Below are 23,752 nucleotides of genomic sequence, written 5' to 3' on the forward strand. Positions count from 1 at the left end.
CAATAGGTAAGACAAATTCATAAGTAAACTTATTGAGTGTTGACATAAGAATATGAGAGGGAGTATCAACCAAATAATCAGTCAAGGCTTTCCCTTTAATATATTTATAAGAAATAAAATTTAAATTAAATTTTGTCAAGAGCATGACCCATTTAGCAAGTCACCTAGAGAAATTTGTCTTCAAAAATATATGAAAGGATCAAACTTCACACAAATGTTAACTTCAACATTAAGGAGATAATGTAAAAAATTTTGAAATGTAAACACTAAAGCCAAACCTTATTTCTCAATTATATTATATTGTGTTTCATAATCAATCAGTGTATGACTTATGTAATAAACATGATGTTCGTTACCATCTTGATCAAGTTGAGCTATGACGATACTCAATGCCTTAGAAGAGGTAGAAGTATAAGGAAATATTTTTTTATTAGGTTGATCTGGTTATACAATAGGAGAATTAGCAACTTAATTCTTGAATTATTCAAATGAGAGCTTACAATATTCATTCCAAGAGAAAGTGGAATATTTCTTAAGCATGGAGGTGAAGGGAATAGTATGACCCACGAGGTTTGACACAAACCTATGAATAGCTTGTATCTTTCCTTATAAGCTACAAACTTGTGAGATATTAAGAGGAGGCATATTGACAATAACATCAATTTTCTCTATATCTACCTCAATATCTTTATTGGATATTATGAACCCAAGAAAGTTTCCTTTTTCAACACCAAAGGTGCATTTTCATGGGTTTAAATGCATATTGTATTTCCTAATCCTTTTAAAGATCTATCTAAGAATAGGAACATGCCCATCATGTATTATAGACTTTTCTAAAATGGCATCCACATAATCTTCAAGAATCTTATGCATGTAATCATGAAAAATAAATATCATAGCACATTGATAAGTAGCACCCACATTTCTTAATCCAAAAGGCATCATTACCCAAAAAAAGTTCCCCAAGGAGTTATGAAAGTGGTCTTGTATTGATCATAAGGAGGAATGAAAATATGATTATACCTAGAGAATCCATACATAAAGGATAGCAACACATGTCCAATAGTTGAGTCCACTATCATATCAATGTTCAATAAAGGAAAATCATCTTTCAAAGAAGCCTTGTTTAAATCCTAGAAATTGGTACACATCCTTATCTTCTTTTTACCCTTAGAGATGACCACAATGTAAGAAATCCAAGGGAAATAATCTATAGGACATATAAAACAAGCATCTAAAATATTTTTAATCTCAAACTTAACCAAGAGAGAAATGTTAGGATTAATCTTATGAATCTTCTACTTAATAGATAGTGTTTGATGTACAAACTATGTTATGAGTAACAATTTTAGAATCAATGTCATGCATATCAGAATATTTCCAAGCAAAGATATCATGAAATTCTAAAAGAAGTTTAGTGATTTTTTTTATTTTGTTTCATCCAATCATTTTCCAATCTTAATAACATTTTTAGAGTCATCAGGATCAACAAACACATCTATGGTTTCAATGATTAACATATTATTCTTTTGTTCTTCTTCAATAGGAAGAAGAAGATCAATGTGTGAATTTGATTCTATTTCTTCTCCAAAAAATTTGTTAGTGTCCAAATGATAAGGCTTTTTCTTATTATGGTGAAAAGAATGTAAATCCTCATATGCACCTAGAAAATCAACCATGGCATCATCAAAGGAGAAAATATCCAAAGAATTTATTTGGTCAAATGCAATAAGGTGTGGATTTTTTAGCTTCAAAGGACCACTAAAACTATAATTCACATTCACAAAGAATACATTTTATAAGGATTAAATCCCAAACCATAAGTATGCTCATAATTATCATTAGGTAAAGTAACTTGTATTCCTTTCTCATATTTTCCACATCCTTGACCATAAAACCCATGCTTAGTGAGAAAATGGTATCCAATACGATAGCCATCAACCATATTGGAGATTTTCAAAGGAGCTTCATAAGAAACTATCTCTTGACCATTAGGATTAATAGTTCAATGGTTTCCTTACATGAATTAGTGATATAATTGTTACTTAATTCACCAAAAAGAGGAGTTGAAAAATCTTTTTCTTCCTTAGGTTTTTCTGAAGTCTTCATAAAAGAGAGATCAGAGACCTTATATTCTCCAATAAATGTTGGATTAAATTCTAAAGTGCCCCAATCATCCCCAAATAAAAAGGAAGAAGGTTCTTCACTTAATTGATCTTTAATTTCAACTTTTTCCTTTTGATTCTCTTCCTTGGGTTCTGGCACCTTAGAAGGTTCAACACTATAACATTTATTAGGTTCATCACCTGCACACAAAGTATACATCACATTATCATAGATAAACTTATTTTTATGATGAAGAGTAGAAGGAACGACTTTCATGTTATGCAACCATTGTCTCCCTCAAAGAAGGTTGTAATTGAGAGGTCCACACATCACATGAATCAAAGTATCTAACACCATAGGACCACATTTGATAGGAAGCGTTATGAATCCCAAAGTTTTCTTAGCAATATTAACAAAACCATAGATAGGAAGACTATCCGACTTGACAGTAGACATGTCAATATTTATAGATTTCAACATATCCAGACCACAAACATTCAATCTCAATCCACTATCGATTAAGGTTCTACGAATAAGATTCCCATTGTAAGAACCACAACCATAAGAGCATCATATTGATCTTGAACTTCCTTAGGTGGCAAATATTCATCGGTAACACAATTCAAAGAGGTGTAGGTGTAGCATGCATACACTCTGAGAAGGAATTTAAATTATATAGATTAGGTGGAGGTTTAGAAAGAGTAGATAAAAACCTTTTGCAAAACTTCATGGTAGGTAGGTGAATTTTGAAGAAGTTCCCATAAGGAAATTTTAGCAAGAGTAGCACACAACTGCTCAACTAAGTCATACTTCTATCCAAAGGAACTCAGTAAATGAGGCGCTTGAGGAAGTACTGGATGAGAATGTAGTAAAGATTTAGGAGCTATTGGAATTAATATTTGACTGAGGATTATTCCATGTTCAATAAGTGTGATCAACTGAGGTGTAATCAAGTTCCCCTTTAAGGACTATAAGAGGCTTATCATTCTAAGGAACTCCTTTAAGAGTCATAATGGGTTGTTGGGGTGGATATCTTTTAAGAGTGATAACAGGGTGAATGAATAACATAGGTTCAATACTACACACATTATCACACATAGGAAGTCATTACATAACCCTACTATAAAGGTTTGTTGAAAAAGATGTAAAGGAAGTCATAGGAGGAATAGATTCAATGAAGATCTCATTCTTTTCATCTGACCCTTTGCTACTAGACACCTTTTAAGGTTCTCTAGAAAATGCATCATCAAAGTACTCATTAAAGAAATCATACATCTTGAAGTAAAAAAAAATTAGCTAAGATTGACATGAGAAATGTAAAGATAATCTAATAATGCAAAATATTTTTGTATTTTTGTATTTATAAATGCAATGCATAAAATAAAGATCTAACTACCAAGATCAAACAAAAGAGAGTGTTCACATTGAGTTCACCGAAATGTTAAGGGGGAAAATGACACCAATGATAAAAATGCAAACAAGACTAGGTTAGTTAAACACTTTCTCCCTAAGCCATTCAATACAAGAGATATACAAGCTTCTAAGCATGACTCTCAATAAGCCCTAGATTTAATTAGCAAGAACCATAAAGAGGAATAAAAGGATACTAGTGCAAAATTCAAGAAACTTATCAAGGAAGTATGCTAGCAAGTTCTCTTTTATGCAATGTGAATATAAGGTATGACAAGCATAGATCTGAAATACACACAAATAGCCCAATAGAGATACAAAAGTAAAGGTATACTAAGAGGGAAAGTATGAGATGAATTACTTATCTAGAAATGTGTAATGGAAGATGTATTTTAGCTCTAGAACTTGTAGATTTGAATTGTTTTTAAACTTCTAACCGCAGATCTCAAAATAAAATGTTGAAAGGAATAAAACCTAGAAATATCCCTAGAATCCAATATTGAAGGACTAGATCGACTCGAAAAAATTTCTTGCAACTAGGTTGATGTAGCCTGCAACTCTAAAACTAATGACTCCAGAAAGATCTTGCACAGTAGGTTCTAGATCTATAATCTTTTTCACTACCAACCTATAAATTTGTAACAATTATATGTGTGTGGGTGGCTATAAAGGGGTTTGGCTTAGTCAACCCCCAACTTTGGTGATTTCCACTTCCACAAATAGTCATTAGGAAAAATTTGTGTGTATGTGTCTATCCTAGATGTGTACATCTATAATATAAAGATGCTAAAATGACAAGAATCTACTATGTGAGTGAAACTCTAGCATATAACTGTGTATGTATATAAATGTGTGTGGATGTATAAAGGTGTAAATAATTGGATTTGAAGAATGATGTATAAATCATACGAAGCCCCCAAGGCTAAAGTACTCTAACCATCTTTGATAACCCTTTGCAACTTCATCTTTGATATATTCACATTTGATTGTTTGATTGAAGAATGATAGCCTCGCTTACAATGAAGAATAAGAAATTAGCCTTTGTTTTTAGCTTGTAATTTCTCTAAGTCAAATTGGGGTGTCTACACTTGTTTGCTCCTTACTCCTCTCGTACCATGTCTTGTCATGTTATGTTAAAATGAGGGATTTGACACCTTTTTACAGAGGAATTTTGGAATAATAACAAAATTACATCGTGGGGCCGACTACACAAGCATGATTTTAATGAGAGTGTTAAACAACTATAAGGCCAAAATCACTAGAAGCACTAGAACTAGGTTGACCTTTAGGGTCTTCCTATCTAGACTCTAGACTAGTAGAGGTTCAATGATGGAATATCTGTCCTAGACTGTCACCTAGAGATCCAAACTAGGGTTTTGGGATTCTAGGAAGAGATGATACTCATAGACTAAGTCCTAAATCAATGATTAAGGGAAATCAAGGAGGATTAGTTAGTTCCTAACATAGTCTCACCTAAGAGAAAGGAGAGAAGAGATTTGAGGTGTGTGCTAAATACATGAACATGAAATGAAAAACACACTAAAGAGGATCTAAAAGGTTTGAAATTGAAATGTGTCCAATTTAGGATGGTACAAATATAAGCTGCTATGTAGGTATGCATGTCTGTGGGTTTGAATTCTGGTCTTACTTTTGTTCGTATGTCATCAAGAATCTCTTGTAGTTATACAATGTCAGTTCTCCATTTCTTGATTATAATGTCTACCAATTATTTTGGTAGCACCTTCTTTACCATGTATGGTGTTATATTGTAAGTCCTCATGCTTACTAGTACTGCACTTATTACATTGTTTTGGTCTTTTTCACTCATAAGTGCATATCTATACGTTATTGTATTATAGATGATTCCATTGTGAAAAATATCGTCGAGTATATCACCAATTGATAGTGGAGGAGTGGGATTGTTACCTCTTCTAGTAGGTTTCACCATTCTTGGTGATGATTCACCTATAGATGGATTTAGTCTTTTCTATACCAGTATCAGTTTCTCCTTGACCACTTCTTCAATTTTCTTCTCTTTGTTCTCATCTTCTTCACTTTACTTCAATTCTGGTGAGGTTGTTTATTTTATTGAATGTATGTTTCCTTCCTCATATTTCTTCTTCTTAAGGCTCTTCACCTTGGTGTGAGTCTTCTTATTTCTCTTGTTTTCTCTGTTAGAATTATTTCTGGTAAAGAACATATTAGGTGAATTTAAACGAGATACCAAGAAACAAAGATAGGGACAAACCTAAGGATGAGCTAAATCCTATATTCAACAAGGCTAAATCTCAGTTCTAGGTCAACATTAACAAAGTCATCAAGACTCACTTCACTTTAGGCTCTGTTAAGCCAAGGCGGGCAAACCTAAGGGGTTTATTTTATTAATTCAATATTCTTCTCTACAAGACTATCCCTTATAGTATAAATGGTCAATATTCTTCTATAATTTGCTAACAAACTTCTCAACTGCAATATCTAATTACAACTAAAGAAAGCAATAGCAAATAAGCCATGACTGACACTTCTATCTCTTCAACACATAAAAAGGGAAATTGGTATTGAATTAAAGTTTGGATCTTAGCATAACCTGGGTATGAAATAACAAAGGATATGCAATCTCAAAGCTGACTAGTCCCTTATCCATTGGGCATTAACTAAACCTTATCATATAGGTGGATACCTGAAGTATACTCATATATTCAAACATTTGATCTATCTATCTGACTTGCAAATAGACATTTGTCTTCATAAAAACTCTCATACTTATTGTAGTATCCTCACTAGTACATCTGAGACCATTTTTCAACCATTATTGCTCTAAATTTTGACCCATTTTTCAACCAAAATTTGACCAAAGTCGACCAACCCATTGGTCAAAAATTTTCCAGTCAAAATTTTGACCAACCTTCTAGTTGGTCAAATTTTCGACCATTACTTTGGTCAAAAAACTTCCATAGCCATTGTGCAAGTTTTGGCAGAAATTGGTCAAAGTTTCGACCAAAAAAGGAAGAAATTTTTGACCAAAGAAGGTAGAAATTTCGACCAATGAAGGTCAAAAATTTTGACCATTGAAGGTAGAAATTTCGACCAATGAAGGTAGAAATTTCTACCAACACCTTGGTGTAAATTTTTTTTAAGCATTCTATAAAATAGTTCACATGCCTTGCACATGATATGAGATTTTGCATGCATCCTGCACTCTCTCATCTGGCTGATGATGGATTATGGAGAGTGATCTGAAACGATGATGCTAGCAAACACACAATCAAATCCAAAATGAATTTGCATTACAAATGGATTGTGGAAATCTGATATTGTTGATTTTGCACGCATGTCTACAAGGACAATCACAACTTAAACCATAAATAATAATATATGTTTTAAGTTGTGATTGTCCTGGTAGACATGCATGCAAAATCAACAATATCAAATTTCCACAATCCATTTGTAATGAAAGTTCATTTTGGATTTGATTGTGTGTTTTTTAGCATCATCATTTCAGATCACTCTCCGTAATCCATCATCAGCCGGATGAGAGAGTGTAGGATGCATGCAAAATCTCATATCATATGCAAGGCATGTGAACTATTTTATAGAATGCCTAAAAAATATCGACAGTAACTAATATGCTTCTTCATTAATATGCCCGATACAATAAGAAAACTTGGCAACTATGCACAACAAGTTATACGCTAAAAGGAAATCATTTAGGAGATACAAAATTTGAACAACCATATGTTAAGATTCTAAAATTATAAGAAAACTGTCCAACATTCTTTCTAATGGCAGGCTTTGTCAGTATCAAGGGCATAATGAAGAACTTTGCAGTAATCACAAAGGAAATCTTCCAGTTTTCCATATACCAATTCAAACTTAGATATATCTTGCTGATCTAACAACATCCCATCTTTAAAAGTGCCTAAAAGGCATGCAAACATTTGTAGATCAACGTAAGATCCATAATACTGAAATGTACTTGTAATATGCACTTGGAGATGATGCATAGAATCTCTATCTGCAAGAGTCATTCTATGAAAATTTCTGCAAAAATAGCGAAGTTAAAGATACAAGTAAACAATAATGTGCTACTCATCTTGCATCCTATGCCTTCCCACACCTGAGATATTAATATCTTTAATTTATGAAATAGTAAATGCTACCACCAGAATCTCTTCAAATTCTCAAGCTACCAACTAGTAGCTTGTATAATATTTCTGCACTTCGATTCTCATTCAGCCACCTCAAGCTACAAGAGCCTCTTCTCATATAAAAAGAATGTTGCCTTTAAAAAATTAAGTTATGCCTCTCAGAGCCTGATTCTATTCCAGGCTATGGCAGCCTCATGATCACATATCTGTATGCCATAGAGATGTGTTAAAGAGACATCATACTAAGACAACTATGTAGTCTACTACTCAAACCACAGTAAGGTCTCACAAACAAAAGATTAGACTTTACTATTAGAGACTAAAATTTTACAGTAGAAAATTTGACAATTATACTTACAGTTTAATAATAGGATGAGCCACAGCCACCTAAGTATCCACCACCCATGCCATGACTTGAATACAAAGATGAGTAAGAACCTCCACCAATCTGAATACAACAAGAACTAGTTAATATTGTTACAAAATTAAACAAATCAAAACAGAAAGATATCAAGTTACATACATCAACACCGCTAGATGACAAATAGTCAAACACATCACAACCTTTGTTTTCATGCTAAGAAGATGCAGCATAGGAGATGAAAAAATAAAGGAATTAAGTCATTATTTATCTTCATCAAGCAATAGGCATACACATGATAGTTTCTAAACTATAAATTGTGTTGTCTTCAATCAAAGGTTGATGTGGATTTTGTTTATGGATGCATAAAAATCATTACAACTACCAACAAGAGGAAAGAAGGAGCTCATGTAGTTCATATATAGGCTTTCATCAGCATCAAACACTTTATGTTGTATGGGTAAACCATTCAAAAGGACAGTCAACATGACATCTTCAAACTAGTCATCATGTAAATTGTAAAGCAATAACCATCACAAGATTATCCATGATCAAATGGTGAAGGATCCTCAGCATGACATCTAGTATTGAGCAATTATTCCTAGATGAAGGAAAGTACTCATATTAGAGAATCACAACTATGGATAAATCATCATTTAGAACTATTTTCACTAGTAGCTAAGATATCAATCTGCATCATACATGGAAGAAGTTGAAGAGCAATCAATACACATCAAAATCATGAGAAGAAGTGATTTGGTTAATGAACCAATTACTAAATCAATATGGAGTGCTACTTCTATTGTCTTAATTACCTTAGACTAGGCAGATTCAGTTCAATCTCAACTTTTTTCTTAAAAGCAAGAATATCATTTCAAAAAAATCCTACTCGAGCTCAATGCATTAAATTTTTGGGGAGCTGTGACCTGAGCTTGTGCTTGGATCCTTAAAGAGTTCAAAACAGTCAAAGAAACCATTTCCAATAAATATAAATATTCAATTTTGTAAGCACAAGGGTCTTTTAATAACCCATGCAGATACTTTATCCTTCACGGCATGCTGCTGATAGAGTCAAAAACTGACAAATGCAACCATTCTCATACTGATCCCACCAATTTTTTGCTAGAAGACTATCATTTCAACCAAAGTTTCATGTCAAGCTCACCAAATCACAAACTCATCCTTCACAAGGAAATGTGAGCATGAAATTGGTACTACAAAATGTTTGTTAAAAGAAAAATATTTGACCTAGACAGATAAGACAGGTTGGTTAATATGGCCAAGATCAGACATCACCAAATCAACTAATAAGACTATACTAAAACTAAGAATCTTAGGGAAAAAACATAACCTTGTAATCTCTTCTTTTAACATTGAAACCAAGAGGCTTTGCATGCTCCCCCATTTTTGTGATGATCTCAGTAGCTGGATACTTGGACATGAAGTGTACAACCTATTTAACACTCTGCACAATACACATCAAAATCACTCATGTTTGAGACCTAAAAGACTCAGTAGCTTAAAATATTCAAGAAAGAAAGAACAGTTCTATGTGGGTATGGTACAGGTTATATTTCTTAATAGATTGGGTTGTATTTCTTAATAGATTTTCCTTTCAATAGTGATTTTTAGCATTTACTTCAATAATACCACGCCAAAACCAAAATGACTCGGCCTTAAATAAAAAATTAAATTAACATTTTTCAAAATAGAGAAATTTTATGTTATGAATAAAATAATGTTGATGAATAAGTGAAATATTTTGGTAAATTCTATGCATCGTAGTTTTCCTTTTGTTGGTAAGTCTATGCTTTAATTCTATTGTTCAAGTGGTTTGTTCCAATATATATTAAATGTGATCGAAAAGATAAATTTTAACTTTATCATAATGTGTCATACTTGTTCTTTTTAGAAAGTGCAGTCAAAATCCTATGCAATGGTATATTGTTTAGTATTTATTAATTTAATATATACCAAAGCTCATATTTTTGTGCAGATTACTAAAATTTTCAAGGAGCTCGAACAAGCAACATTTTCTCTTCAACCCACAGAAAAGGAAATCGGTAGGGATCTTATAACATTGTTGCAGCAGGACAAGGATGTCAGTGGTCTAAGTCATATATTAGAACTAGAAGCTTTCCATCAAGCAACTACAAGGTTAGGAATAGTATCTCCTAAAACAATTTCAATGGAGAAGAGAAGTTTGAGGAAGCAACTTGATAAATCTCATTGTGAGGATGACAAGAGAAAATAATCAATTATTTCATACCTCCTACACATCCTAAGAAAATACAACAAGCTTTTCACAAATGAATGTATGGATGATGCCGATTCTTAGTACTCTGATCCATGTTCTCCTATAGTCAGCAATTCTTTGGATGAAGCTCATGTTAATAGTAGGAGGAGGGACCAGGATGATTCTAAAATCCATTCATTCAAATTGGGTTCCAAGGAAACTCTTAGAAGTTCCATGGGAATGTTGCCAGCAGTTCCTGAAGAATTTAGATGTCCAATTTCCTTATAGTTAATGTCGGATCTTGTGATCATTTTCTCTGGTCAAACATATGAAAAAGTATGCATAGAGAAATGGTTCGGTGAGGGTAATGATACATGCCCAAAAACATAGCAAAAATTATCGTATCTTTTTGTCACTCCTAACTTCTGTATGAAGGGATTAATTGGGAGTTGGTGTGAGAAAAATGGTATCAGAGTTCCAGAACCACCTCCCCCAACTTCTTTGCCTCTGATATACTGGAGATGGGAGTGGTCAGATTCCATGAAAAGTGTTGTTGATGGTCGGTTGAAAAGAGTCAAGGTGGGATCATCAGACAATGACCAAGTTGCAAATTTTGGTGAGGGAGATGCTAGTGCTTTATCAACTCCCACTTTAGATCATAACATCTCCTCTGAGTCCACAATTTTATCTATACAAGGAAAATTGATACAAATCAGTGGTACAGACCCTTCTTTGACTTACAATATGGTGGACACTCAAAATCTAGAAAAGCAAAGTACTGAAAAAGTATGAAAGGTTGCTTGCAAACCTTAATTCATCAAGTTTAGGAGTACAGTGTGCAGCTACACAGGAAGTTGCATTATTGTGTAAGGATGATGGTGCTTGCTCTTATATGGGTGCCAATCATTTTATTTCTTCTCTTGTGAATTTCTTGCAATCTTCTATAGATGCACTAGATACGAAGGCTCAAGAAGTAGGGGCATTGGCACTTCTCAAAGTAACTTGGAACAATAATAGGTAGACAATTTTAATCTGAAATGTTGAAACAATTTTTGGCATTTCATTCAACCATCTTTAGCAATCAATTGTTTAAATGTATTCATGTAATATCTATGAAAATTTTCTTACAGTGTTCTTGAAATTTTTATTTTGTAGGAACAAGGCATCAATTCTATCTTCAGGTGTAGTACCATTGTTATTGAATCTTCTTGATTCGAAAGCAACTAAAGTAGCATTGGCAGTTTTACTAGCGCTATCTAGTTGGGATGACAATAAGGCAAGAATTGGTTCCTTGGGAGCTATTCCTTGCCTAATTAAACTACTAAGCTCAAACTCCTACCGATGTAGACAAGATGCTCTAAACTCATTATATTATTTATCCACAAATGCTGAAAATTAGTCTAGAATGGTGTCAGCAGATGTCGTTTCCAAGATTGTTCATCTCCTCACTATCTATGAAGTTGATTTTACAGAAATTTGCATTAGCATATTATATAATCTAGCTACCATTGAAGATGGAAGAATAGCGATTGCCAATACTGATGGTTGCATCATGACTATAGTAGAGCTACTTGATACAGACACCCCTATACTCTCATTGCTATGCATCAAGAGCTTTGACCATTTTCAGCTGGTTTTAAGAGATGTACTTTGAAATGATGTACTTTGAAATCAACAAATGCCCTCTTATATTATTCAAACATTATTTTGTAGGCTTGTAGGCAAATATCAACATGAGGCCAGAGTTGTAGATTTGAATATTGATTATTAGATAGGTTCAATAGATACTAACCAGTGTCAGATGCCAAATAGATGATCGCCATAGCAACATCCCATTTTTCTCCTTCTTTATAAAGAGGTTGGTTTTTTCGAAGATCACCTAGGAATTCCTTGGGTGAAAGTATGTCCATTCTAGGAATACCTTCAATTGGACCAGATGCAATACCATTTACACATATTCCATAATGCACAATAATGAATAAATATTGTACAAATTATGGCAAAACTTAATAAATTTCTTCTCCTACTCTTTGTTTGAAGGAATTACATCTTGGGTTTATAGCCACTTTATAAGTTATCATCATAAAAAGGACTTAAATTGCATCATCCATGGCATGGATCAGAAGGCACATTCCAATTAACCAAGAAGATTATGCCTACGGTATTGTCATGTCCCATGAGAAAGAAGACGATGGAAACTGCGGGCAGAACAAGTAAATAGAAATCACCCTCAAAAAAGAAATCATTGAGTTCCAAAGGAATCTTAAAGATCAATACAGTTTAGCATTACCAAATGAACTTCAAGATAAAATCTCAAAAGAAAACAGTCAAACCAGACCTTGTGTATAGAAAGAAAAGAGAATTATATTAATGTCCACAAGGGACTAGAGATAGCAAAAGTTAAAAAAAAGTTGTAGTAAGATGAAAAGCAGAATTGTCTAAACTCTAAACTTTGAAGGTGTATTTATTATTGAAGTAATATGTTAAAACTTAAGACACATAAATCATTGATAAGTAGGAGATATTTTCCACATCAAGTCAAATTATGATATTGCTATCAAGATTCAACAGTGTAGTTTTTGAGTCAAACTCGTTGAATCATGATTGATGCATAGTAGTTCACACAGACTCATTTCTCATGAGAATGAATGAACACTTTGTACTCATTGCATCGAGGGAGTGCTCACAAAGATGAAGCACCACGACTTGCTCAAAGGCTCAACCATTCCAGTACTACTCTAGCTCAAGAAGGCTTAACTATGGAGTTTCCTCCATGGTTTAAACCACTCTACTTGGAATCCCATTTTCAAAACCTACAACAAGTGTTGTTCCTTATGAACCATTCATTAGAAAGTCCCTTGAGCTCATCAATAGATAAGCCTACGATATTTTCCACAGCAAGTCAAATTGTGATATTGCTATCATGATTCAACTGTACTTTTTTTGAGTCAAACCCATTGACCCATGAATATAATATATGACCCAAGAAAGAGGGTGAAATTGTAAATGTAATGGATTATACATCCTTTCCTCCTACTACCAGATGACTAAAGGTGCTTGTGTGCTAATTGTAACCCCTTTTCTTGTAGTTATTTGCAAAATATATGTGGAAAAATAAAATTTCTGAAATGAAAACTCACAGTAATACAATCAAATTTCTAAATGAAATGTAACCATAAATACTGGTAGAAGCCTTCAATTACTTGACACAAATATATAATTGGATTGTTGTTGAATTAAATCCTACATTGGTCAAAATTAAATAACAAGGATAACATATAGAGCATAACATGTCCCAAAATGCTTTGTCAATAGGACAAGTGGCTAGACAGTGAAAATCTCAACATGGGAGGATTATACCATTCACTACTCCCCTACTAACAAAATGTCAAAAAGTCTTTAAATGACTATGTGCCATGCAAGTCCCTTTGTCCTTAATACCAACATACATGAGGAAGATATGTCTTAGTTCAATGAGTAGTTGTGGAGGTTGCATTAAGATGCTTTAAAAACACATAAGTAAAATAACCTCAGCAAATGTGAAAGTCCAGAATCAATGAATGCATGGGCTTATTTCAAACAATATACTTGACAACTTAGACACATAAGAAATCAAAAGCATAGTCATCCACTTTAAAGAAGTCTTGAATGCCCCTCCATTTGACCTGACTAAAGCCCAAATAAAATTTAGATTAATGTGATTCCTATGCAAAATCCAAGCTACAAGTACAAGTTGCCTACCTTAGAGACAACCTCATCAATATTTGCAAGATGACTGTTGCAGGACTTGCAGACATAAATCCGCCCCTTTAGCTGTACCAAAAACAACCTCCCCATGTTACTGACTAGTAGTAATATCAGCCCTTAATATTAGACTCAAAACTTCTGACTGGCAAGATTTCAAGTATTGCATGACCCTAATTAATTTTTCACAACAGAAATCGAATTCCAATTAAATTAGATAAATTGATTGATCAAATAAGATACCGTTGCAATTACATACATCCTACCCATGGTTCAAAACACAACAAAACTAAGAATATCAGTTGAAGCATTCATTAAGTGGCAATAAACACCCTAATTCATTTACCACTCAGAAGAGATCCCCACTGCTATTTCAAGATCGAAAAGAGGTCTTTGAAGAAATTTAATAGCACAAAAGTAATTTCAAAAACATTCTAATGAAGACCAAAATTCTACCAAAAGTAGTGATAAAATTCTACCGCTTATGGAAATATCATCTGAAATGTTATAACCAAAGAAAGCCTTGCATGAAAGAAGTTTATCAAGAAATCGAAGAGAGCCAGGAATTGTTCAAGGTATTAAATGTTGGTGGAAAAGGTGGAAGTTTTCTACATCAGCTTTAGAATTCCAATTGGTCATTTAAGATGGCGACAGTGGCCTTAATCGATATCATGGTGAGGCTACTGACAAAGTTTTAGTGGGATTTGAAGATGGATGTTGGTGCGGAGGATATGATGAAAGCTTATAAAGAAATAAAATATCTATTAGAATTTGTGGACTTCCCTGAGAACATAGCCATTCAACCGATGGATATGTTTGGTTCATGTAACTTTGAAGCTTTTGAGATGAGTTTGGAAGTGACAAGCACATGAGATGGTTAGAAAAGAAAATTGAGCAGCATGGAGGAGGAGATGCTCAATGGACTACAATGAGTCAACACCTTTTTTATTTCCTCAAGGAAGAGAAAGAAGAATTAGGAGAAGGAGATGAAAAACTCAAAGTCTAAAATTGGAGATAATGTTTCCTATGTGACACTTTTATGATTCGTTCTCGTATTCATTTGGCCGTTCATCTTGATTTTGGAAATGCCTAGATGAATGGTTGCACAAATAGGAGCACAATGGGGGCCTACGAATGAATCACAAGAGCCTCTAAATGAGTCACAGGAGCCTGTGAATGAATCACAGGAGCTTGTGAATAAATCACAAGAGCCTGTGATAGAATCATTGACTGGTGTAGATGGATATGTGGTTGACTATCTTGTAGTGTGTCTTAGGTATGTGGTCAGATGCCTTGGAGTACTACTTCTAATTTGCATGATCGTAATGTAATAATGATATTATACTTACTGTTATTTGTCCCAATTGCAATAACAACTATGTTCCTCTAGAGAGATGAAAAAGAAAAGCATGGATACTATAAGAAACATGCACTAAACAAGAGCTGACATTTTTTCTACATCCCTATCTTAGATTCTTACATCTATGAATTGGAAAATGATAATAATTCTAAGGACGGTAACATTGTAATCACTAGCTTGGGAAATGAAATGATCGATTGCTTCAGAGAGCTTATTCAATGTTGTGTTCAGCAATTACCAGATTTGCTGATAAAACACTCCAAGACAAGATAAGAAAGGCTTTGGAGATAGAAAAAAAGCTCATAGAACTGATGGAGATGATAGTAATAGGGGATATCAATGTCAACCAAGCAAATAAAAAAAGAGAAAATGAAAGAGTAGAGAATGAAATTCAAATCGGCTTGACGGATTGAAAGTAAAAGGTCATGCCATCTACCTCATTTTTAACTTATCTATCACATACTCTAAATTCAACATCAGACCTTGTAATCATTACGTATAAGTCATTTGCTAAATGAATATTTTCTATTTTAGTTTTTTCCTTGTTTTGTTTGGATTGATAAATCGACGAAGTTAAGAAGTTTTGTATTGATTTTAAAAGTAAAATTAAAGATATGCATGAGTTTTGCAAACTATCTTCAATAGAGAATGATCAGTTAGCCAATAAATAATCAACATGTCCTAAACACTGACTAACCACCCACACAAAATAAGAAATATATACATAATAGCCTTAAGAATCACTTGCCTTTTGGTTTTATAATAGCCTTGTTTTTGCTATTCAAATTACAGAGTTTATCATCAAGGCCTAAAAACAATAAAATGGAAAAATAATTTTGGGCTGTCTACTATCGAATCCCAGATTTTGCAGCAGAATGTAATGTTTTCATATCCTTGTTTAACTACACTTAACAGAAATCCCATAGGCTATGAATTAATAGATGATCTTGAGTTCAAAATATCAATTTTGATCTGAGTTCTACCCATTCTTCTTTTTTATGATGGATGGAACTCAAGATGGGATGCTTGAATATGGAATGTTGAAAATGAAATCTACTAATTTTATTCTTTTCACATTTTGACTGAGCTAAGATTAGTAAACTTGAATATGTAGGTGTAGCATTTAAGTAGAGTCGTTCCCAAGCTTTTACTTGTTTTGATGCATGGTATGTGGACTTGGTCCCAAGGACTAGCAATGGATTCCACCCCTTCTAATCACCATTTTTAGCTTCTCTTATTTCTCATTGGGAAGTCACCAAATAAAATGAATAATAGTGCTTAACATATGTTTTAACCATCTTGCCTCAGCTTTCAAGATGTAGAACTGTGAAAAGTTTATTAAAACATGAAATTTCAATCACTATGGTACATAATCTGCATCCAAATGTAAATTATGTGTTACTACTGAATTTGGACATCACTGATCTATAAAAGATTATATATTAAATATTTCCTCTAACCTGTTTAGGTAAAGCACTTTTCATATAATTGTACATCTCTTTTCTCAACCACATTCTCATCAATTTCCTAACTTTCAACAAAACCATATACAAACAATAAGTTATGGAAGACATATTATTGTGCCATTTTAATTGTATGGACCTTCATTGTCCTTGTTTTATTGTTACTTTACCTTGGGCAAGTAACAACAATAATAATTCATAATTTAATAGAAAGAAAGAAATTGTATTAATGTTTATAAATGACCAATAGATAAATAGAAGTCTAGTCAAAAGTATAGCCAACAATGACAGCAGAAAGATGAGTGCCTAAAGTATCTCTGACTATGTTGGGAACTATAAGAAACAGATATATCAATTTCAAATGCTATCATTATAGAGAACCAATATGGATATCTGTCTTCATTAAATCCATACTTTATAGTAGATCTTATTTTCATCAAATAAAATGCAAAAGAACATTTGTCTTTTTAAAACAATATATTACTAGAGATTACCTGTAATCCATTATTCTAACAACTGGAGGGTCTTCGCTGCGGGATAAAATCACCTACATAGTATATAGACACCCGGTTATCATACAAGTGAATGTATGAAGTATTATTTACTATACAAAACATTTAACACTGGCACTGTATTGAATTTTGAGATATATAACAGGAAGCCTGTGAAGCAGCTTCATTCACAACGTACAGTTGATCTCCCATGGAAAGCAATAACCAGACACTCCAAGTTAAACTTACTATTACATAATTGAACAAATCTATCTAATCTCTAAAGATTGTTTAAAAACTTAAAGCTGAGAAAAAAAATAGAATGAGTACGGCTATTGAAAACTTGAACAAGATATAGGTATCAAGTATTTTTTCAGGTCCAAGAGAAACATTCAGCCACTCATTATGCCTTCCTATTAGTTACAATAAATTTTAGAACCCTCAATAAATCCTTGTCGTCCTAGATATATATCATGGATAGTGAATATTTGGGGCTTATTTATTGTAACTTTCAATGTAATGGGTTTACAATTTGTGATAATTAAGTGATAGATCCACTGATAGGGTGAAAACAAAACCCACATATCAATAGAGCATTGCAAAAGAACTCCAAGATAATTAGTCCAAGAATAATTAGTAATAGAAATAGATGATTTTATTTACTAATTATAATGAGAAAAAGAAAGAAATTAGGGTTACTATGGTCCCTGATGAGCTGAGGAAGGACCAGATTCATCACACCCCAATGGCTGGCGAAATCCCATCTTTGCTAGTGGCAGTGTTCTTGCATCCTCTATCTCCAACTCTAACCGCAATAATTTAAGTCAAAAATCCATTCTCCACGAAACTCATAAGCCTCTCAATGAACCTCAAACTCCTTTGGATGATAGATTTCTTGATATCCATAACCTCGTGATTCCATACTGTCAAGATGGGAAATTGATCATAAATGTTCTGCACAAAAATCACCACTTTGAAATCTAAAATCCATATATCCATCTGCAAGTGTGAGAAAAAGAACTCATTTCCATTCATCACCATTTGAACATTAATGGCCTTCATTCACATGCTAAGAGCCCCAAAATACAGTCGATCACATTCACCAATTCTTGTGCTTGTGCAGCTCTCGCGTGCTCCGTCTTAAAATTATTTGATGGTTGCCACTGCTAAGTGGAAGAGGGAAGCTTATTGTCTCCGAGAGGAGTCGGCTCATATCATACACTTGAATAAGGTCTTGATAAGCCGACCCCCCAATAGCGTAATCAGAAGAGAGATTTTGGCATGGGAAAATTTGTGCTGAATAACATCCAATCCAAAACCCTTTTTTTTTTTTCATGTTAAGCTCGTGTTGGTCGAAATTTCAACCAACACAGGCATGGATTTTTAAAAAAAATATATTTTTCTTTCATATTCTGACCAATTTAAAAAATTTTAATAGATGGTCAAAAATTTAAGTCAAAAAATAGGGTCAAATGTACTAGTTGCATGGATATGCCTATACAACCTGGACATTAAATTTGGATTTAATGAGCACTTCTTTGTTACCTCTTCTCTTGCAGGAGACGTCCCCTAAATTGGAAAATTTAATGATAGGTCATGGAATGAATGATTAACCAATACTGAACAGATAATAGAAATAGTCTTTCAGGAACAAGTTGATCTCTTTCTGTTCAAGTTTTTGGAGCCAAGGATAGCAGTCCCCTCACACAAAGATACGTACAGAATGAATTGACAAATTTAAAGATCAAAGTTCAGAGCCCAAATATAAATGTCAATCACTTATTTCTCAATCCCAAGACCACTTAGAAATATAATGGCTATACCCTCGTCTTAGTTAGCCAACTTGTGTAGTTGGTGATAACAGTACATCAAAGTGGCAGCAACATATGGCATGAGTAATTTCACTTCCAATTGCTTAGGACCAGCTACTTTACTGAATCAATTAATGTACTCATTCTATCTAATGTATTGATACTGATCCACAGACAAAATTTTCAAATGACTAAGTAGTAAAATGAGTGTTCAAATGACAAAATGTTACAAATGATGATGCTGATAAAGACAGTTGGATGTAGTTATTGTTGTTCTAACTGCAAGATAACTGCATATAGGCTTATTTATACATGATCATGTGTAAAGTTGAGTGATTGATTACTATCATAGGTAATGTATTTCTCTCGAAGAGTTCCTATCGCACTTGAGTGTGTATAATCTTTCTTCAGATATAATAAAATAAGAAGATTTGATTTTTTTAAAGAAAATGCGATAGCCTTTGTGTGTAAAATGTTGTGAATATATAACCATTGCTTATAGTTATTCTTAATGGATTGGCTAACACTTGATAAGCTAACCATAAAGGTTAAAAGACATCTTCTAAGAATTGAAGTTGTTTTCATTTTTTTAAGAAATTGAACTTGACTTTGAGTGTGGGATGTTGTCAATATATGAGTATTGCTTATGATTATTCTTAATGGATTTGTCAACACTTGCTAAGCTAACCATTGAGGTTAAGTGCCATCTTCTGAGAAATAACAACAGAGTCTTAGAAGAGAATGTTTGCAAACACACAATTCATGAAGAGAATGTGAAGGAAGCAAATTGACCACACAATATGGCTAATATTAATTATATGTGTTATGGTATCATTTTAAATTTAAGAATATAAATGAACTACATGAATGATATTTTTGGTCCTTACCTTGGTTCATATTTTAATGATGTTGTGGTTTTCAATAAGAACAGAGAGGTGCAACTGCAACAGTTTCAGAAAGGGTGGGGTATCTAAATAGACATGTCTCATCATAGTGCACTTCACAGGATATATTACTTGTACAATTATTCATCTTTTGTAGACAGTCTTTTCCTTCTTTTGTTGAGTTTCTTAGTTTTCATTTTGCAAGTAAACACACAGTATCCATTATTGATAGAAAAATGAATGTGCTCTGTTATCATTTGCAATGCAGCGTGTTTAATTTACCCAAATTTTATTTACTATATATTTTTTATTTCTTTGATAAATATAAATATATATAGGTAATTTTGGAAGTATATACCCGGTGGGACTTGGAGACTCTCCTTTCCACGGTCTCTTACATTCAGTGGGATCTAAATATCCAAGGGCATGCAGTAAGGTGTCTTAGACTTGGCTCCTACTCATGGCCATGATGGATTTGATTCGAGGTAAGTCTTTCGAACCCAAACTGTGGTCTTCGAGCACCAATATTCGAATAGGAGTTAACAAAAAGAAAACAAACTTTGAAAAATATAATGTTACATTCTTCCTCCCCGAAATTTAAAGGCATCTATCGATTCATTGGAAAAAAATAGAAGTTCGAAGCTTACAAAATGACAAACTAGGGCACGCCCATGGCTTCCACTATTACAGCAAGTCATTCTTCCTTAATACTCCACCAACCGATCTCAGATCAAAATGAAAATGGATGAATGAAGACAAGATAAACTTACAAAGAGCATCTACCAGCGTTTCACAGCAAGGACAGATCTTTCTGAGGTGTTTAGAAGAGCGAAAACCATTTTTGCATGCAACTCCCACGTGCAGGCAAATGCATAACAATGAAATAGCGAAATCCCTTTTTCAGTTTAACATTATGAAGCCCGTGTTGGTCAAAATTTTGACCAACACAAGAATGGATTAAAAAAAAAAGATGTTTTTCCTTCCATATTTCAACCAATCTAAAACATTTTAATAGATGGTCGAAAATTTTGTTCGAAAAATAGGGTCAAATGTACTAGTGCCTCCTAGTGTAACCTACAACCCTATCAATGTAAACAAGCATTTACGTGGATCTTTGTTCCACTAGAAAGTTTATAGAGACATACAACCTTATAGGACTGCAAATGAGTTTAAGCTCTTCATTCTTAAACCCAAAAGATTGCAAATAATACAAGTAGGAGATGAGAATCATAATGAAACTAAAACAAATGAAGCTCTTGTATTAATCTCATTAAAACCAATACATCATCTGTATGTCAAAACTCAAAAAATACACAAAGAGATGACTGTGTAGCATACAATGCTTCGAAAGAAATACACTAATATTGTTCATAATAGAAGAACACTGAGGAAAATGGTATCACAACTCTCAGGAAATTATCCAACTCTAGAACCTATCTGGTCTCACAATCCTTAGAAAATCTCCAAAAAATTGGAACCTATATAATGAGTAGAGAAGAAGAATATATAGAAGAGAAGATATTTTAGGATTTAGAAGTTGAAATTGACATGTGTCCCACTGAAATTGTCTTCAATCTGATGTTGTTGAAACTAAACTTCCTTCATTTGCCTGTCATTAAAACCATAAATGATGCCATAAAAATATCTGATATATCCCTCAAAAGAAATCAACAAAATATCTCCATAAGAAAATATTAGATACACATCAAATCTAAGCTGGAGCCACAAATCTGAATTAGCTAGTCACATCTGCTTTCGCCATGAAATTCATCTGTTTTGCTGGCAAAAACATCATTTGCAAACAATTGCATTTAAAACCATCAAATCTTCCTTAAAAGTTGTTGATGAAGTAAAATTTGATGAAATCATGGTTACATTTGATCTCACTTGAAACTGGAAACACAAATTTGCATTTTTCACTAAGAGGCTCCCAAAATTACAAATCTACCTGTAGCTGCTTCTAGTTAATACTTGTTCAAAAATGGACTGCAGAAATGAAAAATTCATCTTTTGTCAATTCCAAAAGTATGCTACACCACATATTTCTAATAAAAATCATGCCCATGAGATGAGTTTAAAATTCTAGCCCCCAGGTCATGAACAGAGCTTTAAAAATGGAAAAATTTAAAAGTTTTACATAGTTGAACCATATAAAACTTTAAATTCATTTAAATCTTTCATCCTTTGAAAACTTGGTGCATTTGAAATCTCTGAATTTTATATTCATTTTCATTTAAATCTCCTTGCCACTTGTCCATTTTCTATTTTCCATCACCATTTGAAATACTTTTATTTAATTAATTAATACATTAATTATTCTTCAATCCTCCATCTCCCAAATTATATGACATATAACCAATCATATTATCTCAAGCTTTATTGTTTACCTCATACGATCTTATGATCATTCTTCCTCATCTCTTGTAGCATTGGAGAGCACATATTTTCCATCTCTGATCACATGACAAAGTCAAATTTTGTAGCATCGCAAAGCTTTTAAAATCATTCCATAATCCTACCAAACTCATACGGTTGTAAGCCTCAGAAGTCCATCTAGTGATCTCCCAATATAAACAATTTTGTTGCATCAGAGAGCCTTGAAACTCAATCCTTGATCTCATGATAGACTGCCACGTGGCACATACATTGACCTGTGTCCTCCTTCAAAAAATTTTGACCTATATGTCAACTGGCCGCACACACAGACCCCTCCATACACATGAGCTTGGCTTCGAAAAGTGGGTGTCCCTTAAGATAGGTTATTATCGACTTCCCAATGTTCTTAAACATTAGAATATTGCTATTTTGGATGCATGTGGGATAAAGTTAGCAGGACTTATCTCTATTCTCCCTTTCCTTTGTGGGCTGCACATTCATACTACGATTTTCTCTTCATTCATGGGCATGGGAAACACCATTGTAAAACTCTTCCCCTGCCCAAATGTGGAGCACCAAGTTTAAGTAGCCATGGATGTGTTTTCCTTAGCGTGTGATGCTCTTTATTTCCATTTTTCATGAGTGGCTCCCTTCAGCTCTACTGTCATAGATAGAAACACGTCTACCCTCCATTTGATGCACTTGATCCATACATTCTTAGAAGTTCATGAGAATATAAAAACAAAAAGGTTTATTTGGCTTCCAGACATGATAAAAACATTTGTTTTGGTCTTGAGAAGAAAAAAACAACTGCAAAGATCTTTCCATAAAGATAAAACATAAACCCCAAATAGAAAATATGTCCCTTAGGCCTTCTCACATACACCATCAATGAATGGGGCCAGAATTAGGAGTGACATGACTTGAGAACTAGACATTTTTATGCAATGTAGAAGAAGAAAGGATAAGTCCTTGCCAAGTACTCCTCTAGTGGTGTACAATCTCATTACTTAAGCCATTAGCCAATTTTGAAAAAAACTCTGATCAACTCCACTAGGTATGAGAAAATTATATATTTTGAAAATGAGTTCACCAATCATCCTTGCCTTGCACTCTTCACATTCCATCACAACTGGTCTTGATTTTAGAATTTGAAAAATCCTTGGTAGAAAATCACTTATCCAATCCACTTAATTTTTTTAAATGGTACCTTTGAACAATCTTTTCTTCTCATATAATTGGAGTAATGATACTCGAAAGTTGAGGTAAACAACTTCTTTAGGCAGATACACATATTTAAGCAAACAAACTCTCTAGTCTTACAAACACCATCAGAAAAATGCTACAGACCTCATATAAATT

At 33.4% G+C, this 23,752-nt stretch overlaps 1 pseudogene; it reads left to right on the forward strand.

The window, feature by feature from the left end:
• The window catches only part of LOC149528002 (U-box domain-containing protein 45-like), a 65,783-nt pseudogene extending 53,868 nt beyond the window's left edge, over positions 1–11,915 (forward strand).
• Positions 11,916–23,752: the final 11,837 nt, after the last annotated feature.

The sequence above is a fragment of the Cupressus sempervirens genome, chromosome 11, assembly GCF_028749045.1.
Source record: "Cupressus sempervirens isolate cs-2001-9-10 chromosome 11, ASM2874904v1, whole genome shotgun sequence".
NCBI lineage: Eukaryota > Viridiplantae > Streptophyta > Pinopsida > Cupressales > Cupressaceae > Cupressus > Cupressus sempervirens.